At 32.5% G+C, this 25,602-nt stretch overlaps 1 long non-coding RNA gene across 1 annotated transcript in view; it reads right to left on the reverse strand.

The window, feature by feature from the left end:
- Nucleotides 1–3,686: 3,686 nt before the first annotated feature.
- LOC111096905 overlaps nt 3,687–25,602 on the reverse strand; it is a 104,348-nt gene continuing 82,432 nt past the window's right edge. Inside the window, exon 4 of the long non-coding RNA XR_005362471.1 lies at nt 3,687–3,918. This is a non-coding gene — a long non-coding RNA (uncharacterized LOC111096905). The remainder of the gene's footprint in view (nt 3,919–25,602) is intronic.

A 25,602-nucleotide genomic window follows, 5' to 3' on the forward strand; every position in this document is an offset into this window, starting at 1 on the left:
AAAAATAAAGTATAAAGTTTGTATTTGCAATATATAGTCAAGATATTCAAGAGGTTACTACTACTATTCATATTAATGCCCCATATGTAATTTTAGATTTGAAATGATTGTTGAAGAAGCAGGAGAAAGAAATTTTAGATGAAAAAGTACAATGAACAAAAGGTAAACCTACTTCTTTAACTCAGGGAGTCCTAGGTAAAAACATTTATCTGGGAAGAACCCTACCTCTTTATCTAGCTCCTGAAGAACTTTATCACTTTATTACCCACTTGGTCTCCATGCCCATCTGTTTTATTTTTCCTTATTTCAATTGTATATTTATAAAATTGCACCCTCCACTTTCAATAGCCTCAGGGTACAAGTACCAATAAAATTCCCATTGATTAAAGTATTAAAATACATGAAAAGGAACAATAGCCAGCAGCAATAATGATTAAACACGTAAGTATCAAACAAAACAAAATTGTATTAAAAACAACAGCCTCCTCAAATCTATCCCTTAAAATGTAGCAGGCCAGCTCAGAATGTAGGAAAAAATTGGGTGAGTTGTAAGCATACACAACAATCTTGCCTATGAAATAGAGTAAAACTTTCATATTACTGTTTGGCTCAGCTTCTTCATAGTCTCAGTATAATTTTCTTTCCCTTCTGTGTGCCTCTGTTTCTCTAGCTGTCAAATGGGAAGGATATGCTCATCATAGAAAAAAGAGTGCTGGCTCCTAGGAATATTGTGATAAAGAATGAAATAAAATTCAAATTACCTAAATATGTATAAATACTAATTGTTCTTAACATTATTTAGCATTCTAACATTTTAAAAATATTTAATACCTGACTATGTCCTTACTCTAATAATAGAATCTGCATTTTTAGAGGTAAAGTCTGTGGTTGGAGATGCTAAATATCAAATACTGAAATAACACACAAATATTGTACTTATTGCTTTATTAGTTTGTTAATACAGCTGATGACAGTGTAAGAGGTAAAATGACCCTGTCTTCTATAGTACATTTTAGACATTACTAGGCACACTTCTAAAGACCTTATTGAAATAAAAGAGACTAAAGGAGGGCACCTGGGTGGCTCAGTGGTTGAGTGTCTGCCTTTGGCTCAGGTCATGATCCCAGGGTTCTGGGATCAAATCCCACATCAGCTTCCCCACAGGGAGCCTGCTTCTCCCTCTGCATGTGTCTCTGCCCCTCTCTGTGTGTCTCTCATGAATAAATAAATACGAATCTTTAAAAGAAGAGAGAGAGAGACAGAGACTAAAGGATACCAATTTTGTGTTAAGACTTCAGAAGCCACAAGTGTGTCTGCACGGCTACTTTTCTACCTACACCAGTAAATACAACATTACAAGATAAATTTATCCCCCAAGAAGAACAGTCTTATTTTCTTTTAAGCCTTCATTTACAAGTTAAACTCTAGAAAACTATCTTTACCATAATATTCACAAAGTCTATTCCAAACATATTTAGCAGACACTCTGTGCACACATATAAACATAGCATCTGCCATTCTGACTGCTCTGGATGCCATGTTATCCTTATTCTCATTTTCTTGAAAAGAGCAGACAACATTGGTCCTTATCCTCATTTCAAAAATATAGGGATCCCTGGGTGGCGCAGTGGTTTGGCGCCTGCCTTTGGCCCAGGGCGCGATCCTGGAGACCCGGGATCGAATCCCACATCAGGCTCCCGGTGCATGGAGCCTGCTTCTCCCTCTGCTTATGTCTCTGCCTCTCTCTCTCTCTCTGTATGACTATCATAAATAAATAAATAAATAAATAAATAAATAAATAAATAAATAAATTAAAAAAAATATGTTGGGTAATAATTTAATAAAAATCAAACCACCTATGCACACTACCCAAAACAACAATAATGATAACAAGAACAATTGATAGGCATGCATTGTTCCCATGCTTCATTGTGTTCTTTGGAAATTACTTAAAACCTAACTTTAGGTAAGATCTTTACTTGCCTGCCTTGTTAGGCCATTCATGTCAGAAATGGAAAGAAAAATCACAGTATCTCTTTCTTTCCTAAATTTGAACAAATAGTTGACCTCCCTATTTTCTCCCACATTGCAAACTATCAAAAAGAAACTCAGTGAAATTCTTTAAGAAGCGAAAATATACACAGTGGTGTTTTTACACAAAGTTTCCAGTTCTACAGATACAATAATGCTAAACAAGACAAAGAAAGTTTAGTGACCGAGCACAAAGATTAATGATACATAACTCATTCACCATAAGAGCAATGGTTTGAGTTCTCTTTCTTATCTGGGCACTGGTGAGATGGTACTGACAACCACAGAACAATATGAGAATATGATGCCATAAGAATGGCTTATATACTGAAAGTACTATAAACTCACACATATCTCTACTAATGCTTATGACTTACCTTCTGGTTGAAACAAATATATAATTGGATATGCATGACTCTTTTAGCAGCTACTCTCTATATGGTAAATTTTCCTTAGACATTTCACAGATCTTTCTCAAACTGTGAGTTCTTCTGGAAGGAACATAAGTATGCATTGCTACTAAAGGAAAGAGGTCAAACATCTATGGATCTAAGGCAACCCTGCATGTTGCCGGAGCAAGCACTTTGCTAAAGAATGTTTGTAGGCTCCAATGGGCATAAAACTAGATTTTCTTCCACAGTAATAAAACTAAAATTTTAATTTTTGTACTACAGTGACCCTTTTGGATTATCATTACTTTTTGTTATACTATGAATGTATCATTATATATTTTATCTACTAGATATATTTGTTAAATGTTTATTAATGAAATTCATTATTATAGACAAAGAAGTAGGGCAATAATAAACAAAAATCAAGTTTGGGAGACTAAATGTAGAAACACAGGTAATATAATACATCATCATCTGAATGATGGAAAATAAAGGAAGGAAAATAAAGCATGACAAGTGAATGGAGTGTAGCGAATATAGGAAAAACTTAGATATAAGTTGGGACAACTTTGTGCAGAGACCTAGAGAAAGCAAGTAGATATCTGCGAAGAGTATTTTGTATTTTGTAAAAAAAAAAGGAAAAAAATAAAATAACAAAAAATGAACAAACAACACTCCTCAGGACTCTAACAGTATTCTTGGGACTTGTGTAAAATAGGAAGATGGTGAGCAAAATTTATTATTTCAGGCAAATTCTTATAACTCATTACATATTATGAAGAATTTTCATCTCATTTGATTTGTTTATTATAATCTAGTGTCATACATATCATAGATACTGTCCTCCATTTTCAGATGTAAAAACCTGGATTCAGATATTTAGTTCTGTTGTCCAAGCTATTGGTGGGGAATTGGTAAAGCTCAAAGTGAAGTTTACTTAGTACTTTTCCCCATACTCTACGTACTCTGTTCAGAAGGTCATTTTAGCATTATTACTTGATAGATTCCTCCCAACTTTTGAAGACCATATCTTTAAGAATTTATTTTCAAACAATATACATAAAATACACATATATGTTCGTGAAAATAGTCACACATTAACACATAAATGCAGAAAAAAATCTTAGATATTTAAAAGAGCCCTCAAAAGCAGGGCTTTCATAGAATAATATATGGAAAAAATAAAAATAAATAAAAAAAAAGAATAATATATGGATTGGAAAGAACTCAAAGAAAAGAAAAGTCCTAATGAAAACAAATAAGTTTTAAGGAAAAGATGACTTCAGTTTATTTATTTATCTCTTCAAATGGTACAAAACAAAGAGTCCTACAAAAGAAGCTTGATGGGGTAGAGAGCCAAGGACCAATGGATACTTTGGAAGGACTGCATTACAAAATGTCTAGGACTTCTGGTGAAAACATTTACTCCAGAGAGACCATTTGTAGCAATATAACAGCTCTTACATAGTGAGAGGATTCACATTCAGAAGATGTCCTGAAACAGAGGAAAGGACAATGCAATAAAAAGTACAATTAGTTACTACATTCTGTGTTGTTAGGAATTAGTTACTACATTCTGTATTCTTGAGAAGGTGGCAGCCCAATCAATCACTCCACTAGCACATCACTGGTGACAGTAAATACTATCTGCACTCCTCATCATGGTCTGCCATGCCCACTCCTTGGTAAACTGAGCCAATTCACAGCAAAATGTAAAACTCGTCATATTTGTCTGTATCAACTTCAGCTTTATATATGACTTTTTTAACATATATGTGGGCACACACACACTTGCACACACATTTATCTCTGTAATGCATTTTAGATTATATATTCTTTGTTATCTGTTCACTTGTCTTTCTCAATGTAATTTCAGAATAAAAGTAATAATGGCTAATGGGTTAAAAACATACACTTTTACATATAAATATGTCTTTCAAATGTGAAGTTGCTTTGTTCCCAAGTAACTTAAATTGGGATCTAGCAGTGAGGAGATGATGGGTCTGTGTATTTGTATGTGTCTGAGTGTTTTTTTATAACCCTTAATAATAAATATATTGTTTATAAAGCAACGACTTGTTGCTTTTTTGGAAAGATGTAGGTTTGTTCTTTTAGGCAATCCTCTAAAAGGCGGGGCGAGGGGAACTTTTTTTCCTGATGAAATATGCTGCACTAAACAAATCCAAGAAACTTCAGAGAAGATTATATACTCCTGACAGCCCAAATGTGATAAGTATATCAAGATTTAGTGTCCCTTTATTAGTTTCTCTTACAAGAGACCACAGCTGCCAAATCTGAATCATTACCCTCATTTTTCCTGATATAATCAGTATGAAAATGGTGACTACCTGGATATTGCCTCAATGTGAGCTTTTCTAACTAAATAAGGTGAGATCAACCTTATTGTATCCCTCACTGATTAGAGTTCTGATTAATGCTTCTTCTTTTATTTCCATTCCCCAGGTGGAGATAATGCATATGCTCTTGAGTTACTGGGCCTGGCACCTGTTTCTGAATCAGATCCGTTCTAATATGTTTGCTGAGAGTTTGAGGAACCCACAGGCTTCTGGGAAAGTTTAATTACTGCCAGAGTCTGCCCTTTCCTCTCTCTTTTATTTTCCATAACTTCAGACTAAAAACTATGCCCCAAAGCTGTATAGTGTGTTTATTTCAGTATATTGAACAACATCCTGGTCCAAAACAGCACTGGACCAGCAACTCTAACTACAGATACTTTACATTTCCTGCTAAAACACTTTTGAAGTTAGAAGACAGAAAAGCATTAAAAACTCACCACCCCCAAAAATTCAACTGACAGAAAATCTTTTGCTATTATCTGAAGAGATTTGACATTAAGTATAAAGACAATGGAGCTGGGTTGAGAAAATAATAGGTGGCTCTCCTGCTGTTCACTTCCTTGAGGAGAGCAGCCTATTCCCCTGGCAACAAAATGGGGAGACAGTATCTTTTCCCAAACACCAGGAAATGTAACAGTAAGAGAACAAAGCAGCTTCTGTCCACTGCCAGGGCACTGCTTTTTTTAATGGACATATTTAAATGTCCCCTTCCCAGACCATAATATCACTTTCATCTTCTGCCCATTTTAATACTGCTACATGTATTTGAAAAAGAGTAGGAAGTAGGGCAGAAAAGGCAGAGTGAGTGCCTGGGAAGGATACATCACGGGACGTACACTTTCCACAAAGACACTGAAAGTTTTTCTCTAAGTCAAACATCTTATGGAGGCAAATGGAATATGTCCAATCCTCACTAAAGAAAAAGACAATTTATTATTTTATAGCAAGGATCAGCAAACTACGGCCTACAGTCACTATTTTTATAAATGAAGTTTTACTGGCACAAAGTCACAATCATTCCTTTATGTATTGACTGTTAGTGTTTTTACACTATAATAGCTGAACTCAGGATTTGAGAAGGCACTATCTGGCTCTCAATACCTAAAATATTTACTATCTGGTCATTTATAGAAATGCCACCCCGACCCCCTCCACCTGACAGAATTAATTTATCCAGAGACGATTCTAACTTCCAGGATGTTTATTGTTTAGGGTCTCTCTCTCTTTCTGGCCCACTTCTCTCTCTCAGAATTACAGTCCAGTATGTTCATTTCATTCCCATGCAGGCTTTCTCTAAATGCAGGCTTTCTCTAAAGAATGTCACTGGTAGTTTCAAGGTCATATTATCATGTTGACAACATCTGAGAAAGCATAATATTTTTCAAGTAGGTGGAGCACAAGCCTGTGGAGGCTTCTGTCCTGAATGGTTAGTGTTCTCATCCTTGAAACTATTCAGCTAGATTGGGCAGGACTGTGTTTCTCTGGTAGGGACAGGAGCATGGTGAGGCTAACTCAAATCCATGTAGAAGACATGGCTGCTACTGATTTATGGAAGATGGGCAGATTAATGAGTAGGCAGACATAAAACATGGCCACTTCAATGGCAATGAAGAGGGAAGGAAGAGTGCTCATAGCCCAGCATAATTAGATCTGTAGTTTTTGCTTACTATACAAAGGGTTAAAGCATGAGGCCATGTATTTAAGTCCCTCAAACCATCAGATACTCCAGTTGAATGGACGTTTGATACTATCAATTTGACCTACTATGACTCTAAGAGAAAGTTTAAGCAGAAACAAAATGGACAACGTGACATTAAAAAAAAAAAAAAAGGCGTTCACACATTCTATATATTGACAGACATAAGATGTGTATTTTTTCTAATTTTGTATATTTATCCAAAAAAATACTGAGTCCTAAATATGTCCTAATTATGTTTCTAGCTATTGTTTTTAGATATTGGGTATAAGGTGAGAAGACACTAAGAAACAAATTACTAGACTATAAATAAATTCTTAGAGAACTTATCATGACTTATACCTCTTTAAAGTTCCCTACAAATAGCTCTCTGTTAAGGAGAAAAATATCCATTCTGAAACCTCAAAATAAAAGCATATTTATATTTTTTTAAATTATCAAAGAAAATTTTTGAGGTCTGTTTCCGTAACAGCACATATTATATAAAGATATTAATTAGAGAATAAAATCTCATGGACAGAATGGATTAAGGTACAGAAACCTATATGGAAAGAAAATGAAATGAATGCAAAGATGATCAATAAAAATGAGACAGGAGACCACTGACAAGAAAGTTTAATATACTGCTTAAGAGAATGGGCTTTGGGATTTAATAAACCTCATATCATTTCCAGGTTTTTGTGTTATTTAAATCCATAAAGCTTTAGTAAATTAATATGTTAGTAGTATCTACTTTATCATTTTTAATGGCTAAGAATTAATTTAAAAAATACATAAATATATATAGAGAATGTAAAAGCTGACCAAATATCGCAAAAGAGTAATAGATTATAAATAAACAGAATATTTAGGAATATAATCACAAAAAAAGATCAAATAGACTAATTATCAAAATAAATGTAAATTAATTAAAATCTACTTATAAAAATACCAAGTATGAAATTGGAGGAAAAATTAACACTAAGAAGAAACATTTTTAAAGAGATGACAGAATGAATAAAAATAAATTAAATGAATAATATTCATTGGGCAGTACTGAAGAAGATTATAAGGATAAAGTGGGAACGTTATTTTTTAGACAAAGTAAAATTAAGGCAAGTTCCTTCAAAGAGTAATAAAGTTTATTCACAGTATATATACCTTTCATACAGAATAATCACACAATTTTCCATACCAATTTATTTATCAACTATATATATTTAACTGTCTAAAGTGGAAGAAGACTGAGAAACTCACAATGTTTATGAAGCCTCCAAAATACATCTATCGACATTGGACATATAAAGTAAGTGCAATCAATATTCAGTGTAGAAATAATTTAATATGTAATTAAAAAAGAATGAAAAGATTTATAGACATGACAGTCAGAAGTACTAGCCTTGACTACTCAAATATAAACAACTGGAGAAATGGACAAAATGTATGAAATTATTTTAAGTACTGGACAGTATACAACATAGCACTGAGATCATGGATGGAGGAAAAAAAATGTGGTGAGCTCAGTAGTCACCTCGGCTTTCTCTGTGGAGGAAATTTTCAAACCATGGAGGAACTCCCATTTCCAAAAGGAAGAAGGACTCACAATGAACCTTGTGACTGCTGAGTTGAGGAGATGGATTCGGAGTTCAAGGAGGCTAAGGCAGTTGCAAGTTGTGGAGAAGAAATACAGAAAGGATGGACTACTCAAAGAAAGACCTCCAAAAATCACTACGTGGTACCCTTGAGTCTTTGCTAAGTACAAGGACATGAATAAATAAAGTGAAACTCCACAAAGTTGGTTAAATAATATCCAAGGGTAATATACTTGGTAAAAGAATGAATATTTTCCATTTAAAACTGAAGGAAGCAATTTCTACACAACACTGTATTTGAATCCTATTAAGGGAAATAGGGCAAAAATTTTTAAAAAAATTATATATATATATATATATAAATCATTTGAGCGATGCAGCTAAAGCAGTTATAAGAAATTTCTATTTTAAAATGCTTTTATTAGGAAGTTCTACAATTAATGATCTAAGCTTCCAACTTGAAAAACTAGAAAATTAAAAAAAAAAGAAAAACTAGAAAATTTTGCACAATAAACCTAAAGTAGAAAATGATAAATAATAAAAATAAGAGAAAAAATCCATGTAACCAAAAATGGAAAGACAATAGGAAAAGCAACAAAAGCCAAGTAATTTTCATATATATTAAGAAAGTTGATAAAACCAGGAAGGATGATAAAGAATAGAAGAGAGAAAATAAAGACTTTCAAAATTAGAAATGAAAGTGGAAGTATTAGCAAAAATCTGTTAAGTATAAGAAAATTATATTTAACACCAATAAGCTTCATGAATACAATTAATCTCAACAAACATTTGCAAACTAATCCATGTCTTTATTTGACTAAGCTTTGTTAATTTTTTAACAAAGGTATCAAGGCAAGTACCTGGAGAGAAAAACAAAGTTTTAACACAGGATGCTGGAAAAACGGAGTATCTGATTGAAAGGAAAAAAGCAAAAACAAAAACAAAAAACAAATCCCCTCAACATTCTGGCTGACATACACAAATAAAAGCTAAAGTATAAGAAATAGGGGCACCTGGTGACTTAATGGTTGAGCATCTGCCTTTGGCTCAAGTCACAATCCTGGGGTCCTCGGATCAAGTCCTGCATCAGGCTCCCTTTGGGGAGCCTGCTTCTCCCTCTGACTATGTCTCTGTCTCTCTCTGTGTGTCTCTCATGAATGAATAAATAAAATCTTTAAGAAATGAAATGAAACAAATTAAAATTAAAAATTAAAAAAAATTAAAATTTTAAAAAAGAAATAAAGTAGAGGAAAATATTAAGTAACTCTGGATTAAATGGATTTTTTAAATAAGACAAAAAATGACAAGAAAAAACAATAGACTAAACTATATTATAACTAAATACAACTGGTCTTCCGAATAAATCATTAAAGAAAAAAAAATCTATAAGCCAGATTGAGGAAAAAATACCTCCCTAAATATATCCGATGAACTTTATCAAAATATATTGATAACCTCTACAAATTAATAAAAAGGTAACAATCCAAACACACAAAACACTTATGACTTCACAAACTAAAACAAAATAATAACCAACAAGGCAATCTAAAAGTGATTGCCGTCATTAGATATTGGAAAATAGCAAATTCAAAATATGAAATACCACTTCACAACCACTAATATGAATACTGAAATTTCATTACCAAATACTGTTGAAGAACAACAACTGAAATCTCATAATTTTTCGGTGCAAGTTACAAGTACAGCAATCACTTTGGAAATCAGGTATTTTTATAAAGTTAAAAACAGACCTGTAATGTAGCAATTTTGCTCTTAGATAGTTACCCCCCAAAAATAAAAACTTATGTCCTAAAACAGAATGCTTTTAGCTGAAGTTCAGAAGTTAAAAATAAAGAACTGCAGCTAAATGCAACCAAATGTAGGAATGTCAGTTTTTAAGTTCGGCTAAGGAAGCCAGGCATATAAAAAATACTCAGTTATGTGAAGTCTTAGAACAGATAAAATTCTATGCTGATAAAAATCAGCACAGTGTTTGAGGGGTGTGAATTGCCAGAAAAGTGTCCAAGTGTTCCATCTGGGTTGACAGAAACTTCTGTATTTCCATCATGGTTGGTTGGGTCTGTGGTTACACTTATTTATGCATTTGTCGGAACTCATCAAACAGCATGCTTAAAATGCATTCATTTTAAATTCTGTTTAATTTGCAATAAACAAACAAATAACTAATGGACAAACAAATAAACAAAGTAACAATTACTTCTGGGTGACTGGTCTTTTTCTAAAAGAGAGAATTCTGGGTAAGTACATGTAAACTGCTTAGTTTAAAATTCCAGGAATATCACTTGGCAGAGTTATGCAACTTTTCTTCATCTAAATTCTCTTATCATCTCTAAAATGGGATTATTGACTGATTAAAATACATTGAGCACACACAACAAAACCTAGAACATAATCCAAATAAAATGCATAATAAATATTACTAATTTTTAAATGTTAAACAAAACTGAAGATAAACATAGATCAAAATGTATAGGGTTTTGCCAAAGTACATTTATAGCTTCACATGTTTTCATTATTAAAAACAGAAAAAGTACTGAAATATATCTTTACACCAGGCAGCTTGGAAAATAATAGCCACATAAGGAAAACCATTCACAGGAAAAATAAAATAGCGAATGATTATGTAAAGTTAAAACAAAGACTATGTAAATTAAATTTTAAAAACCTCTTATTTAAAATAAAAATATACAAAATTATACTTTAATGTGAGACAAAAGAAAAATATCTAAGACACGGAGTTTAAAAGGGTTCTCCAAAACTTTATAATGCACTTACTGAAAATTTGATGTTTTTTTAAATACATAAATTTTCCGGAAAATATAAAAATAAATTACCACATGAACAAGAAAGGTGAATAGCAAATAATTTCCAGAAGCTATAATTTGTTTAAGAAGGTAAGAAAATCTTAAACTTTCCAAATAATTTTTGAAAATTATATTAAAATGATCATTTTTGTTTTCATTTTTTCTGTAATATACTAAAAATCTTAAATAAAATATTTATTTAGTAATTTTAAGAATATATCAGTTGAATAATTCTAAAGAAAGAATCTTTATCTCAGAATTGTGATTTAATATTAGAAAATGTATACTTTAATTATGAGAAATTTTGTAAGCATATTGCACAAAAAGGGTCAATAAGAGAAATATGATACAATAGATTTCAAAGACATATTAGTATTCTAAATAGTATTTAAATACTTGTAAATAAAAATGGAAGCATGCTTCACAATGCAATAAAATACATATAAATCATTCCAGACTTAAAAGTAACTTTACAATATTAGAACTCTCAGTAAATTTGTGATAGCTATTTATTGTAAATTCTCTTTCAAGAAATTTTGATAAATTCAATGACATAAAAATATTTATTAAAGGTAGTAGTGAAAGGAGACAGATCATAATTGCAAATATTTCTAAATTATATTTATAGAAAATAAAATATAATATACAGAAACAAGTATAAAATTAATAATATAGTGTCTTAATGGGCTGGTCTATGTACCATAAACAGCTAAAATATTTAACAATGCTGTGAAACAAATGTTTTGCAAAACCCTTAGTATAATTTATACTGTAATTAAGTCCGTCTCTCAAAATAAATGTATAGATCATCACGAAAATTATAGGATTAATATGTTTTAGAGTCAGTTATCTCAGGCAACAGAACAAGAATGGCAGTGGTAAATGTTGGATTTATTTTGATGAATTGATTTTATAATTTTCTAAAAACTAAATACAAAAATATTTTTAAGCACTAATAATGTGAGTATTTAGGACACCAAATGGGTCATAATTATTGCAATAAAATAAAATAAAAATTAGACCTGAAAATTCCCTAAGCAGACAAAACCAGTTAAGTCCCATAAAGCAAAACTTATTCTAGTTTATTTCATGAATATAAGCAAAACATAACTTAGTTATGTCTTGCAAATGGTTCTGATAATCATAATTGAAATTTAAGTCATCTTCCTAAAATGGCATAAGAATATCACTTATTCCCTGCCATCTGGAAGACCTCATGCAACAAGTAATGATTATAAAGGTTAAACACTTCCTCATTTTCACTTTATACGCCATCCTGTGACATCATGCCTTTTAGCTTCTTACCTGTTTCAAGTGTAAAGTATCCCTATTTGTGCACAGTTTCTTTCCTGTTCAATAAAATATCTGCATCAAGTAAAGCCCTCTGAATTTTCTTTTGACATAATAAATGAAATGTCAATAATAAAAAAATTAATGTAGAATAAAAGTGTTTTTTCCTAAAACATACATGTGTGTATTTATGTGTGTGTAGCATAATATACAATAAAGGTAACATTCCCTATGATTGAGAAACAGAATTTAAAAGTCAAGAAAAGTGTTCAGTTAAAAAGTCAAGTTAGAGTCTTAGCTTATATTATATTAGAAAATAAATCTGCAGTAGATTAATGAGTAAAAAACATCACAAAATCATATGGAAAATAAACACTTGAATTACAGGTAAAAACTGATTTTAAGATTGACAAATGTTAAGAACAAAAAGATAATTAAAGAAAATATTAATGTTTTACCACCTCATATTTTGTACTTTAAATTTGACAAAATAATTGAAGCATAAGTGAAACAATCTGGAAATATTTTAATATAATTGAGAAAAGGTTAATATCTTTCATAAGAGATTTTAAGAATTAGTGAGAAATTCTTAAGTTTAAGAAAGAAAAAAAATAGTAAATAGTGTAGATGTTTCAGGAACAAATGGAAATGCTTAATACAATATGAAAAATGTCTGCCAATGCTATTTAATCCCCTTCCAATGGAAGAGTAAATTAATACACTATTTCAAGATATCTATTTGTCAGGATGAATCAAGAAACTTAGAGATGATGATATCCTTTAAATTAGTTATTCCTTATCAGTATTATCTAAAAATAACAGAAACACATATAGGCAAAGATTAATGTACAGAAATAGCAAATTTGGTATTTATTAAAAATCGAAAAAGGAAACAAATGATGAACAATATTGAAGTGTTGATTAAATTGATATTTAAATCAGGGATTGCTGAACAGCCAATTAAAATCACACATGAGAACCATTTACAAACAAAAAACATGTTCAAAATATATTATGGGAAATCAATATATGAAAATTTAAATAGATTAAAGCCATTTGAAATTGTCAATATCTGTCTAGTTTTGATCTAAAAATGGTAATATAAAATTCAATTTAATAATAGCATGAAAAAAAAATAATAGCATGATTTACAGATCCATGAAGAAATTCCAAATTATTTAGAGCTATTTAAAATATAATTATTAGGGTATTTCTATATTTCAAATTGTTCAAAAATACATTTATTATTTTTACACTAGAAAAATAATTTAAAATATATACCCTGTTTCAAAAATGAACTCATTAACATTTCGACATCTGCCCTCTCTCTCTCCCTCCCTCACACATACACAACTCTCCCACACACACACATACACTATGCAAAAAACTCAGAATTCACTGAACAACTCCTATGTGTTCTAAGTTAGGTTAGATTTTTTAGGAAATTCAAAGAGGAACCCTAAAACAGAAGTTACAATTGTAATAATTTACTAGAAAAAAATGAAGCATATTAAATTAATAATTTAAACTTTACATAGTTTCACATCAAAATGAGACATAAAGGTATCATCATAGAAAGGTTTTACTGAACTTTAGACTTAAGTTTGTCTCTGAAAAATAGGATTTGGATAAGTAGAGATTCTAAAGACTTTCTAAAACAAGTACTTGGTTAGTTCCCTTAAGAAACTAAGAAAGAGGGGATCCCTAGGTGGCTCAGCGGTTTAGAGCCTGCCTTTGGCCCAGGGCGCGATCCTGGAGTCCCGGGATCGAGTCCTGTGTCGGGCTCCTGGCATGGAGCCTGCTTCTCCCTCTGCCTGTGTCTCTGCCTCTCTCTCTCTCTCTCTCTCTCTCTGTTTCTCTCATGAATAAATAAATAAAATCTTAAAAAAAAAAAAAAGAAACTAAGCAAGATAATTTGGACACCGACATAAAACCCATTCTCTAGTCCATATGCGTTGCCAATGGAGGGTCAACAGAATCATGGTTTGCTGTGAAAGATGGCATAGTAATTGTGGGCCCTTCAATAAGTAACATAAAATGCAATCATGAAGCAGCCTCCAGAACCACTCAGCCAGGAAATGTTGAGATGCATTCTGCACCAGAAAATAGCAGCTGTCTTAAAAACAGTTTCTTATTGATTAGAGAGTAAGGCAGGCCATTTTTAAGACTCACTCCCTGGAAACTTTACCATGTTGTTTGTCACCATGAAAATATGTGTAGTTTGTTCCAGAAAAATACATGTAACAATGGAAGAAAAGTTAAGACTAAGAATCCAGACACTTGCTTTTGTTCTAGCCTCATATCAACAATAAACTTATTGCATAACACCCATCAGGTCTCTGTAAGATAAATTCTCTCCTATGGCTGAAAACCATATCTATATGGTGAAGACTCCGAAATCTGTATGTACATGCTCAGTGACCTCCTGAATCAGGAAGCAGCATCTATTCGATTTATCTTTAATGACCTCTAATATACCTATCATACATACTCAAAAGACAGCTCTAGGTTTATATACTATAAGCTTGTACCCCACATATATCTTCCCCCATCTCAGTAAATAGACATCATGTCATTGCCCAAGACAAAAATCTAAACATTATCCTTCTTTCCACAACCAATCCATCAGGAGATTGTGTCAATTTTACCTCTTAAACATTACAAATGAATTCACTTCTCTCAACCTTTACTATTCCTTTTGAAAACAACCCATCTCCTAAAAGATTTCAATTGCCTCCTGCTGGCTTCCTCCTTTTTTTTTTTTTTTTCTTACCTAATACTCATTTTCCATATCCCATACATACTGATCCTTTAAAGATGAAAATCAGATCATGTGACCATTGTAAAGCATGCAATAGCATCCAATTGCACCTTGAATAAAATCCAAACAACTTACTGTTGGCTTAGAAAATCCTTTAAAAACCCGGACCTCTATTTCTAACCTCATCTCACAAGACTTTCTCCTTATTTCTACATTCTGGCACTGTACACTTTACTGTGTTCTGCACATTTTGCAAGCTGTTTCCTACCTGGGAGCGATAGAATAGTCTCCCCCTATCTGAAGGGGATACATTCCAAGATTCCCAGTGGAAGCCTGAAACTAGATAGTATGGAAACCTATGTATACTATATTTTTTCTACACATGTTATACCTACGATTAAGTTTAATTTATAAGTTAGGCACAGTAAGAGACTAACAACATAATAATAAAATGGAATGATTAAAACAGCATACTGTAATAAAAGTTACATGAGTATGGTCTCTCCCTCTTTCTCAAAATATTTTATTACACTGTATGGACCCTTCTTCTTGTGATGATAAAATGCCTAAGTGATGAGATGAAGAGAGGTGAATGATGTAAGCACTCAGTGCACCATTAGGCTACTATAGACCTTCTGACAACTCTTCAGAAGGAGGATCATCTACTACCAGACAGAATGATCACAGGTAACTGAAACCACAGAAGGCAAGGCTATAGATAAGAGGGGACTACTATATTAGCAGTTCTCTGACTCTAATCATGGGAAGTTTCACATCTATGGCCCTTCTTTCAATTGAGCAGGATGTTTGATAAGATCTGGTCAATACAGTGTAAGCATGAGAGGCATGTCACTTGCAGGCTAAGTTAGTGAAAAGCCTATATACAATCCTCTAGTCTTTCTTTCCTTGTCTTACCAACCATAAAAGTCTGGTTGTGTTGTGCATGGCTTAGCCAAAATATGGTGGGATCTCACTCAGGTGAAGCTTAAGCTTGAGATCCTAATAGGCCTGATGAAGCAGAAAAGTTGCCAACCCCTGCTGAATAAGGACCTTGAGAAGTAATTTTCTATATGTTAAATAATGGTAAAATTAGCCTTTCCTAACTAATGAATCACTTTAGGGTCTTTGAATGTACTATTATATTTGTCTACCAAAAAAAAAAAACAAAAAACAAAAAACAAAAAACAAAAAAACTCTTCTTTTATCATTCTATACTTCACTTCTGGTGACTTAGTTTTTATTTTAAATAACGTATCATCAGAAATATATACAATGATAAGACAATTGAAATTAGACCCAGCATTCTACATAATGTCACTCTTTCAAAAATTCTCTATATATCTTTGTCTGATATTTTTCAGGTTAGTTTAATTATCTGCTTACTCTGTCTCCCATGAGTTCTACTAAAATGATCTCAAGGTTTTTTTTTTTTTTTAAGATTTTATTTACTTATTCATGAGAGACACAAAGAGAGAGAGGCAGAGATATATGCAGAAGGAGAAGCAGGCTCCCTGCAGGGAGCCTGATGAGGAACTTGATCCCAGGACCCAGGGTCATGACCTGAGCAGATGCTTAATCACTGAGCCACCCAGGTGCCCCTGATCTCAAGTTTTGTTGGCTGCTTTATCCCTCAGATTTTTATTACAGCTTGGGTCATAGCAACTGATCAAAAATATTTCCTAGAATATCTGTCAAATTAGCAATTGTTGCTTTTCTTATATTGTAGTAAAGATTTTAAATTTAGGACTTTATTTTTATGGTACCAAAGTAACAAAGTCAAAAGGTCAACAATTACCTGCAGAGTCAGGTCAGCTAGTTCCTAAAAATCTTACACAACTGTATCAAGGCTTTTGGAAGAGTTACTGCAGTATCTTTCATGTGGAAGACTTAAACTTTATTTTTCATAGAAGAAACATGTATTCTCCCAGAGGTGCTTACATAAGTAACACAGTATAATCATTTTGATATTTGAATAATAATATGAAAAACAGCTTCCTACAAGCCCTAGCAAGTGTCCCCATAAATAAAGCCATATTATGCATGTAGCTTATGTGCATGATGCCTGAAGGTACCTTAAAGGGGTACTACAAAAAGCATGAAATTGTTGAAAGCTTTCTATTCCTGAAAGCATCCAAGGCAAACATCAGAGATAAAGATCACTTGAGCTATGTTTGTCTGCCTTATGGTGTTAATTAAACGCCAATATTTTTTTCTCTTGAGAAGCTCAGAATTAGATTCATATTCTCCTCTGAGAAAGACAAGATCATAAAGTATGCTTGTCACATGGTATAAGGCCTCCCATCCTTTTGTGAAATCCCCAGGAGGTATTTTTCATTTACATATTTCTGAAATATTATTTAAGGTTGTAATTTTTTTAAAGTATTGTATATATTTTATCAGAGTGACAAATCTTGCAATTTCATAGAATTTAAAATTGAAGCAAGAAGAATCACCCTTATGTCATTTGGTCTAATGATAAATCTTAATCTTTATTTTTCATTGACAATAAATAAACTGTTTATTTACAGAGCATATACTATGTACATATAAAATGAGCTAGGTGCTATGAATGATAGAAAAGTATAACATATAATGTCAATATTAAAGAAACATTAAGACCATAAAATCAAATTTAATTATATAAAGTCATAGGGTTCCCATATAAGCCAGCATATACCTAAGGATCTGGGAATAGTTCCATGGATGCCTTTAACAATTATCAGGTATTAAGGATTATATATCTCCAAGTGACAAAAGCATCCTAAGTACATAAAAAACAAAAGCCATGTTCCTAAAAGGTGGCTTTAATATGTCCCAAAATAAGTTAAACATTGTACTGATGATCCAAAAGTATTATGTCAGTTAGAAACTATTAAAATAGTCCAGTTATCTGCGTTTCTGCTTCTGGCCAACATGGAGAAACAATAATTAAATTACCTTGCCACCAGAGCTTTTCTTTCTCTCCCCCTACCAAAACAAAACAAAACAGAAAACAAACATTTAGGGAGAAAAAAACAGTTTTTAAGACACTAGACATCAAGAAATAGAAGACAGAGATTCCTGAGAGACAAGAAGAAAAACAAAGTGATACCTGTGATTATCCCAGATTACTGCCTTGAGAGAATGCGTAGGCTGTAGCACAGCAAGGTGGAATCCAGACAAATCCAGGCAAATTGTCAGTGAAAATCCAGGAAAATGAAAGCAACTATATTTTGCAAGACAGAGTACCTGAGAACTGAGGGTGCCCAGTGAGAGAATTTCAACAATATCTGCAGATGGTCAAGAACAATATATACATTCCAGGAAAGACAAAAAGAACTAGAAGACCAGTAACATTAACACAAAGCTTGATATAGTGCCTATTCTCACCAGCCTGACTACAAAACTTCGTAATTCATGTGACCCTGGAATAATTCATGTTATGTAGGGTAAACAGGATGGTCTGACCTCAGTGGCAGGAAGTAATTAACTATGAATTAAACACAACTCTGGTCCCACTTAACATTCTAAAAGTACGACCAGAAATAACTAAAACTAAACAGTGTACAACTAACTTAACTGTGTGCTAAAAGAAAGCTCCAAAATAGAGGAATTCAAAAATATCCACCATCCAGAAAAGTAAAATTAATAGTAACTAGCATCTAATAAAAAAGTACCAGGCATATAAGGAAACATGACTCATGGTGAGAAGAAATATCAATCAAAATTCACCTGAATTAAAATTAGCAGAAACGCTGAAACAGCCAACATAATTGTATTGTATATGTTTAAAAATTAAGCAGAAATAGGTAAGATATCTTTTTGAAAAAGATTCAAATTAGGCTCCTAGAGATAAAAACTATAATGTCTGAGATAATATATGTATGTGTATATAATGTATGTGTGTATATATATGTATATATAGATATATATGAAGAGATTAATGGAAGGTAAATACTGTAGATAAAAGGCTAAGTGAACTTGAAGACATTACAATAGAAACTATAAAAAATGGAAAATAGGGGGAAAATGAATAAAGATAAACAAAGTATCAGTGAGCTGGGAAAGAACTTCCAATGTACTACTATATGCATAATTGGAGTCCACAAATGAGAGGAGAGGAGGAAGAGAGAGAAAATTACCTGTATATGGTCAAATTTATCCAGACATAATGAAAACTATACACCTGCATATTTAATAAACTCAATGAAACCAAGCACAAAATTACACGTCACACACACACACACACACACACACACACACACAAAACTATGCTGAAAGTCAAATTCCTCAAAATCAGTAACAAAGAGAAAATCTTAAAAGAATTAAGAAGAAAAAAGAAGTATTACATACATAGAAACAAAGTATAGGATGTTTGAACAATACCAAATAACAAGCTTGACCTAACTGACATATATAGATATTACATCCAACAAGGATAAAATAAGCTTGTGCTTCAAGTGTGTCTAGAGTTTTCAGAAAAATTTACCACATATTGTTTTCTAAAGCAAAGCTCAATATATATATTTTTTAATTGCATATATTCATCATTTGATATACTACAATGGATTTAGGCTAGAAATCAATTTAAAAAAAGGTAACTGCCATTGATCTATTGCTTAGAAAGTAAGCAACACACTTATAGAATACCTATGATTCAAAGAAAAAAAGAAAAATATTTTATATTATTTATATATAAATTTATAATAAATATATACTATATATGTTATAAATAGTACAATATACTTATTTATAAATATATGAATAGTATGAATATATTTTTATTTTTTTACTTATTTTAATTTTAGAAAAAATCAAAACAAATTGTTTCCCAAAGTTTATTAGATCAGCTCCTTTCTTATGTACTTCAGTACATTTATTTTACTAATTTGTAGTACTATCAGAGTTGTCACAATCTGCATTCCATCTTGAATTCTTCCAAAATCTTGATCTTTTCTTTTGACTTTAATACTGTAAAATTTATCATTTGTTGGGGTGTATCGGTGGCACAGCTGGTTAAGCATCTAACTCTTGATTTCAGATCTAGTCATGATCTTAGGGTCGTGAGATAGAGCCTTGAATTGGTTGTTCAGGACAAAATATGCTTAAGTTTCTCTCTCCCCCTCCCCCTCCTACTCTCTCTCTCTCCCTAAAATAAAGAAGTAATCTTTAAAAATATATAAAATTTATCATTTGTGGTGTACAGTTCTATAGATTTATGCAAATACATATAGTCATTCATATACTATCACAGTACTACAGAAATTGATTCCTTTATCCCCAAAATGTCCTCATGGTGTCCCTTGTAGACAATAAATTCTCCTGCCCCAAATCACTGGCAACAGATGATACAGTTCTTATAGTTTCATCCTTTACAGAATGCTACTTAAGCTAGAAACAAAAACACATGATACGTAGCTTATTTTTTCATCTGACTTCTTTCAATTAGCAAAATGCAAAATGTGCTTAAGATTCATGCATGCTACGTGAGTCTTAGTACATTTCTTTTTATCACTGAGTGGTACTCCACTGCAAAGATGTACACAAAATGTTTATGCATTTACCTGTTGAAGGACGTTCAGATTGTTTCCAGTTTTTCTGTGATGATAAATAGAGTTTCTATAAACTTCAAAGTACATACTTTTTCAATTCAGTTAGATAAATATCTAAAAATGGATTGCTGAGTTATGTGATAAATGCATGTTTAACTTTAAATGGATTTCTAATGTGTCTGTAAAATTTTGTTCCAACAGGAGTATATGAGAGTTAGACTCTACATCCTCATCACCACTTGATATTGACAATCATCTTTAAGCCATTATTTTTTAGACTGGTTGATAGGTTCACAGCAAAATTGAGAGGAAGGTAGAGATTTCCCATATCAACCATGCTCCCAAACATGAACAGCCTCCCTCACTACAACATCCCCCAGCACAGTGGTACATTTACTACAGCTAATGAATCTACACTTGTACCTAATGAATCTACACTGGTACATCGTAACTACCCAAAGTCCATAGTTTACTTTACAGTTCACTCTTGGTGTTACACATTCTGTGGGTTTGCACAAATGTATGATGACATGTATCCACCATTACAGTATCTACAAGGTAGAGTATTCTAAGAGATAGATATTTTTATTCAAATTTTACAGATGAGTAAACTGAGAAATGAAATAGGAAAGACAGGCAAAGCATATATTCATTAAAGTGGTGTGTGTGTGTATAGTGTCATTAACTGTTGTATGTAATATAATGCTAGGGATAGTCCTGAAGACATCCAGACCTATAGATGTCTTTCACTCACAATGTAAGCCCTGAAATTTCACTTTCAGAGTGTGATATATTTCCACTTAGAACCTGATCATAAGGAAAATTAAAATCTTCCTGATACAAGTGATGTTCCAGCTCCCTAAGAAGAATATGTATAAAATACTTTTTATAACACAACTGAAAACAACAACAACAAACAACAAGATATCAGAATTAGTTGTGTAGGGGTGAAGTAATGAACACAACAAACTTCTAGACTTCATTTTTGCCTGTGGCCAAAAATAATTATAATGATATTATGAATTTTTCTGTATGCAATGAATAAATCTAATTTATTCCAGTAGTCAAGGATTTAAATTAATTGTTGATGTAGTTTATATAATTACTGGGTAAACACAAATATAGAAAACATAAGTCTCATTTTATGTGAACATGAGCTACAAATAAAAGGCTTTGGTTCAATATTCTTCATATTTTAAATTATTCATCAAAGACATTAAAAACAGTAGAAACCTTATCAAATAGATTGAGAAATAGATTTTAATTATACACAAAATAAAATAGAATGTAAATTTCATGAGGGAAGGGGATTATGACTGACTTGCTTACATCTGTTTATTCCAGTATTTCTTGTGTTTAGAACAGTATCAAGTATATGTAACCATGAGATGAACTATGCATTAATATGGCCCTAGATACCGTGGTTATACTCCGACATGCAAGTTATGTGGTCTTTGTTGAGTCTGATGGTAATACTGATCTCACTGGAATGTGACAAAAACTAAGGGATGTATACTAAATAATCACTATAGGATCTGACACAGTATAAGCACAGTTTCTCTTAATTTAAGAAGTTTTTAAAAATTAAAATTTGTGTCATTAAGAAGCATGTATTTAATCTTCAAATGCTTTGATTTTTTGCATTACTGCTTCAGATTGTTGAGAAGAATTCTCAACATTAATCTGCTTTTACATAGAAGAATAAGTAAATATTTATTAATCTCTATGTGCAAGGAACAATCCTTAGCCAATATGATCTTGATAAACTCTTTCTCAGTCAAAATCAAGTATACAAATTCTAAATCAAACTAGGTTAAAAAAATGTAATATAGGGGACTGAAGACTCTCCCCTAGCCCATTAGAATTTTATCACTGCTAGCCTAATTCAATGAAATAGTATGTACAGAAAAACTTGAGAAAAAAATAACCCAACTTGTTATGAAATATTATAACCATTAATAACAATCTTAAGAAATCAGACAAAATAATTCAGTGGTTACAGATCTCAAAATGTCTGATGCTGTGCTAGGAGTTAGAAATTTTCCATATTCCTTGCTGCATTTGACATCACGTAGCCCAAACCTTCTGGCCTTTTCCTTATGGTCCTATAAGGAAGTAAGGTTTTATACTATGCCCTGATGAAGTTTCATTTCAAATCCAGGCAGCAGGCAGGATGGAGTTGCTACATGACTCTCTTCTCCTTAAAAACATATTATCCCCTAATGGGTATATCCTCACCTTCCAACCCTTCCCTAGGAGAGAACAGTCCATGGCATTTTAGAAATATGTGCTGCAAATTGGCAGGCACAAGCACCCTAAAAGACTATAAAATAAACATGAATCCCCTTTGAAAAAAACTTTATATTTTCATCACATCCCCTGTAAGCTAACACACTGCACTGTTTACAGTCTTCCACTACAATATATTTTGAAACGATTACCTTCTTCTGAGTCATTTGTGTCATAATGCTCTCCATAGGTACCCATAAAATGAAAATGTAAGCCGTTTTTATTGGCCACACTACATCTTAATTGAAAATATTAAAGGGGATTGCTCTCCTACTGATTTTTTTCCTCCATTTAATTGGCTAATCATATGATATTTTTAATGGAATAATCGTGAAGGAAAATATGAATCTAATTTAAATTCAAACTGGATTTGGGATATTTAAGAGATTATCCCAGAGTAGCAGAGGGTGCATGAGGCAATAAACATCTGTTCATTCCTGACCACTAGCCTTGGTGTTTATGAGCTTGGGGGATATTTATTTTCAGGAGACATGATTCTCTCTACATTTGAGCTTCAGCTGTTTTACTGCTGTGTTTTTAGTGAAAAATTTTAAATTTATCAGCAGATTTTTGTCCATTTTTTTTACCTCCCTTTTTGTACTTTTATCAAAATGCAATTCTGACAAATGAGAAATTGTCCCAGGGAATCTCTACACCCTACTGAGAGGAAGAATTCAACCATTTATTTATTATTGGCTACAATATACTGTAAATAGATGAACCAAACCATGTAACAACAACTGGGCATGTCCTTCTATAAGACTATCATAGCCTTAGTGATGGAAAATTAAACATTTCATTCATGCATTCATTCAAGTACTTTTGAGTATCTACCACTGCTAAAATACAGTAGAAACTACTCTAAGCTAAATAAAAAAGTCCCAGCAATCTCAGTGTGTGCAGTCTAGAGAGGTAGATAGAGCCCATTCCTGTGAAAACTAAAAGACTATCTCTGCAGTTTTAGGCATTCAGGATAATATGGAAATAACACAAGTGAATTCATAATTGTGTTTACAAATGTCAACTATACTTCAACTAAAAAAATAATCAATTTTTAAAAATCATCACTAAACAAATGGTACAGGTGAAAATTAAAATGCAAACTCAGGTAATATCAGAATCAGATCATAGCAGACTCATGTAGCCAAGAAAGCATTCACTTTAGAATACTGGCTTTGACTTTCAGGGATATAAAATCTGGAATTTTCATAAAAAGTAATTCAAACAGATTCCCACAGGATGTGTAAATACCCATGGCTGGCTAGGTAATAGTAAAAGACAAAGCTTACAAGTATGTCACCTGAAGTTTTCTGGTCCTATCAACCTATAAGCATAATAGAGCTCTCATCAATAGCAATAATGCCTAAATAATAGGTTTCTTTCTTCTAATTCAAGTTGAAGTCTCCTCCAAATTTTCCTAGAGCACATCTAAGAATCTATAGATGTCATTTCACCAATATTTATAATCAACACTGTATCAGGCATTATAGAACATCCTTTTAGCACAATTGTTGCTTCTCTAAGTCTTGCTACTCTCTCTCTCCAGGCTCCAAAGTCTCATTTTTGGCATTCTCTTTGCAATACTGGGCAATGTGGCCTCAGTCACACCTCTGCTGGATACCATCATATCCTGGAATGTTTCAATGTATACAGCTGGTAAAACTCTAAACTCATAGAAGCTGAAGATGTTCAACCTACACATATCTCCAAGGTAAAGTGGGGCCCACCTCTCTCAACTTTGCATTCATTTAAGGCAATCTCAAGAATTTAACACTTACACTCCAAAACTCCTAAAAGCTTTTGGTGTAATCACTCTTCCTTGTTTTTTGGGCTTCTGCCATAAGGCTCCTGAGGTCTCAGACTTTAAGCCTTTGGGTCCTAGTCCATCAGTTTAGTTGAAGCCAAAGTTTTGTTCTTGGGTAAGCTAATCACGTTGGACTTCTTCCCTTCAGATGATCTCCAATAAGGTGGATTTTTTCAATTCTATAAAAAACACGTTTCTGTGGAATCTCCCAACAGGCCACCAATCCTATGTAGTCAAGCCCTAGACCTTGCAACAATAATTAGTACCTGGACTTGAGGTCATGTACAAAATTTAGTATCTCTCAGAGGACATAAGACATTAACACATACCAGTTATTAATTATCATTCTGCTGAACTTATATTTTGCTAACTAAAATATTCTCACAAAGTGTCTTTAATATAGGAATTCAGTTAAAACCTAAGGAATCCACGTGGGGCCCCTTTGGGCATTTCCAAGTAAATTGTGAGATTACAAAACAGCTTCAAAGACTGGCCTACAGATTAACATTTGGTTTGAGAATAGTTACAAAGAAATGCATGGGATTTTAAATGGTTTTAGAGAGCTTGCAAGGAATAACAGAAATTGCATTTTTTGAAGTTGTACATTGTTAAATAACATACACTCCATCTTTGAGTTAGATCTTTCACTGCAAAAAAGAAATACATGGGACAGGAATTTAAGCAACCAAACTGTTATTGATTATCAGTGGTATAAGTGGTGATCTTAATTCATTGCAGTTCAGAGTAAAATTTCTTCCCAAGGTGAATGCCTCATCAAATGACCATTCGTCTTAATTTGGAGCCAAAATTTCAATGGTATCTTTGCTCAGAAAACAGAAAGAACCTTTAGAAATAAATAATATACTGGGTGAGGGATCAAAGTTAAGTGAATCATGAGGCATAAATGAGTAAGCGAATATGGTCTATGACCTCATAATATTGCTCCTGTTGTTGTATATCTAAGTTCCATAATTTAATGTCCTCTGTACAACCAAAGTCCTGAGAACAGTAAATAGTATAAATCTCCTAAAATAGGTTTATACATATATGCACAT

The sequence above is a fragment of the Canis lupus genome, chromosome 7 (genome assembly GCF_011100685.1).
Source record: "Canis lupus familiaris isolate Mischka breed German Shepherd chromosome 7, alternate assembly UU_Cfam_GSD_1.0, whole genome shotgun sequence".
Classification (NCBI taxonomy): Eukaryota; Metazoa; Chordata; class Mammalia; order Carnivora; family Canidae; genus Canis; species Canis lupus.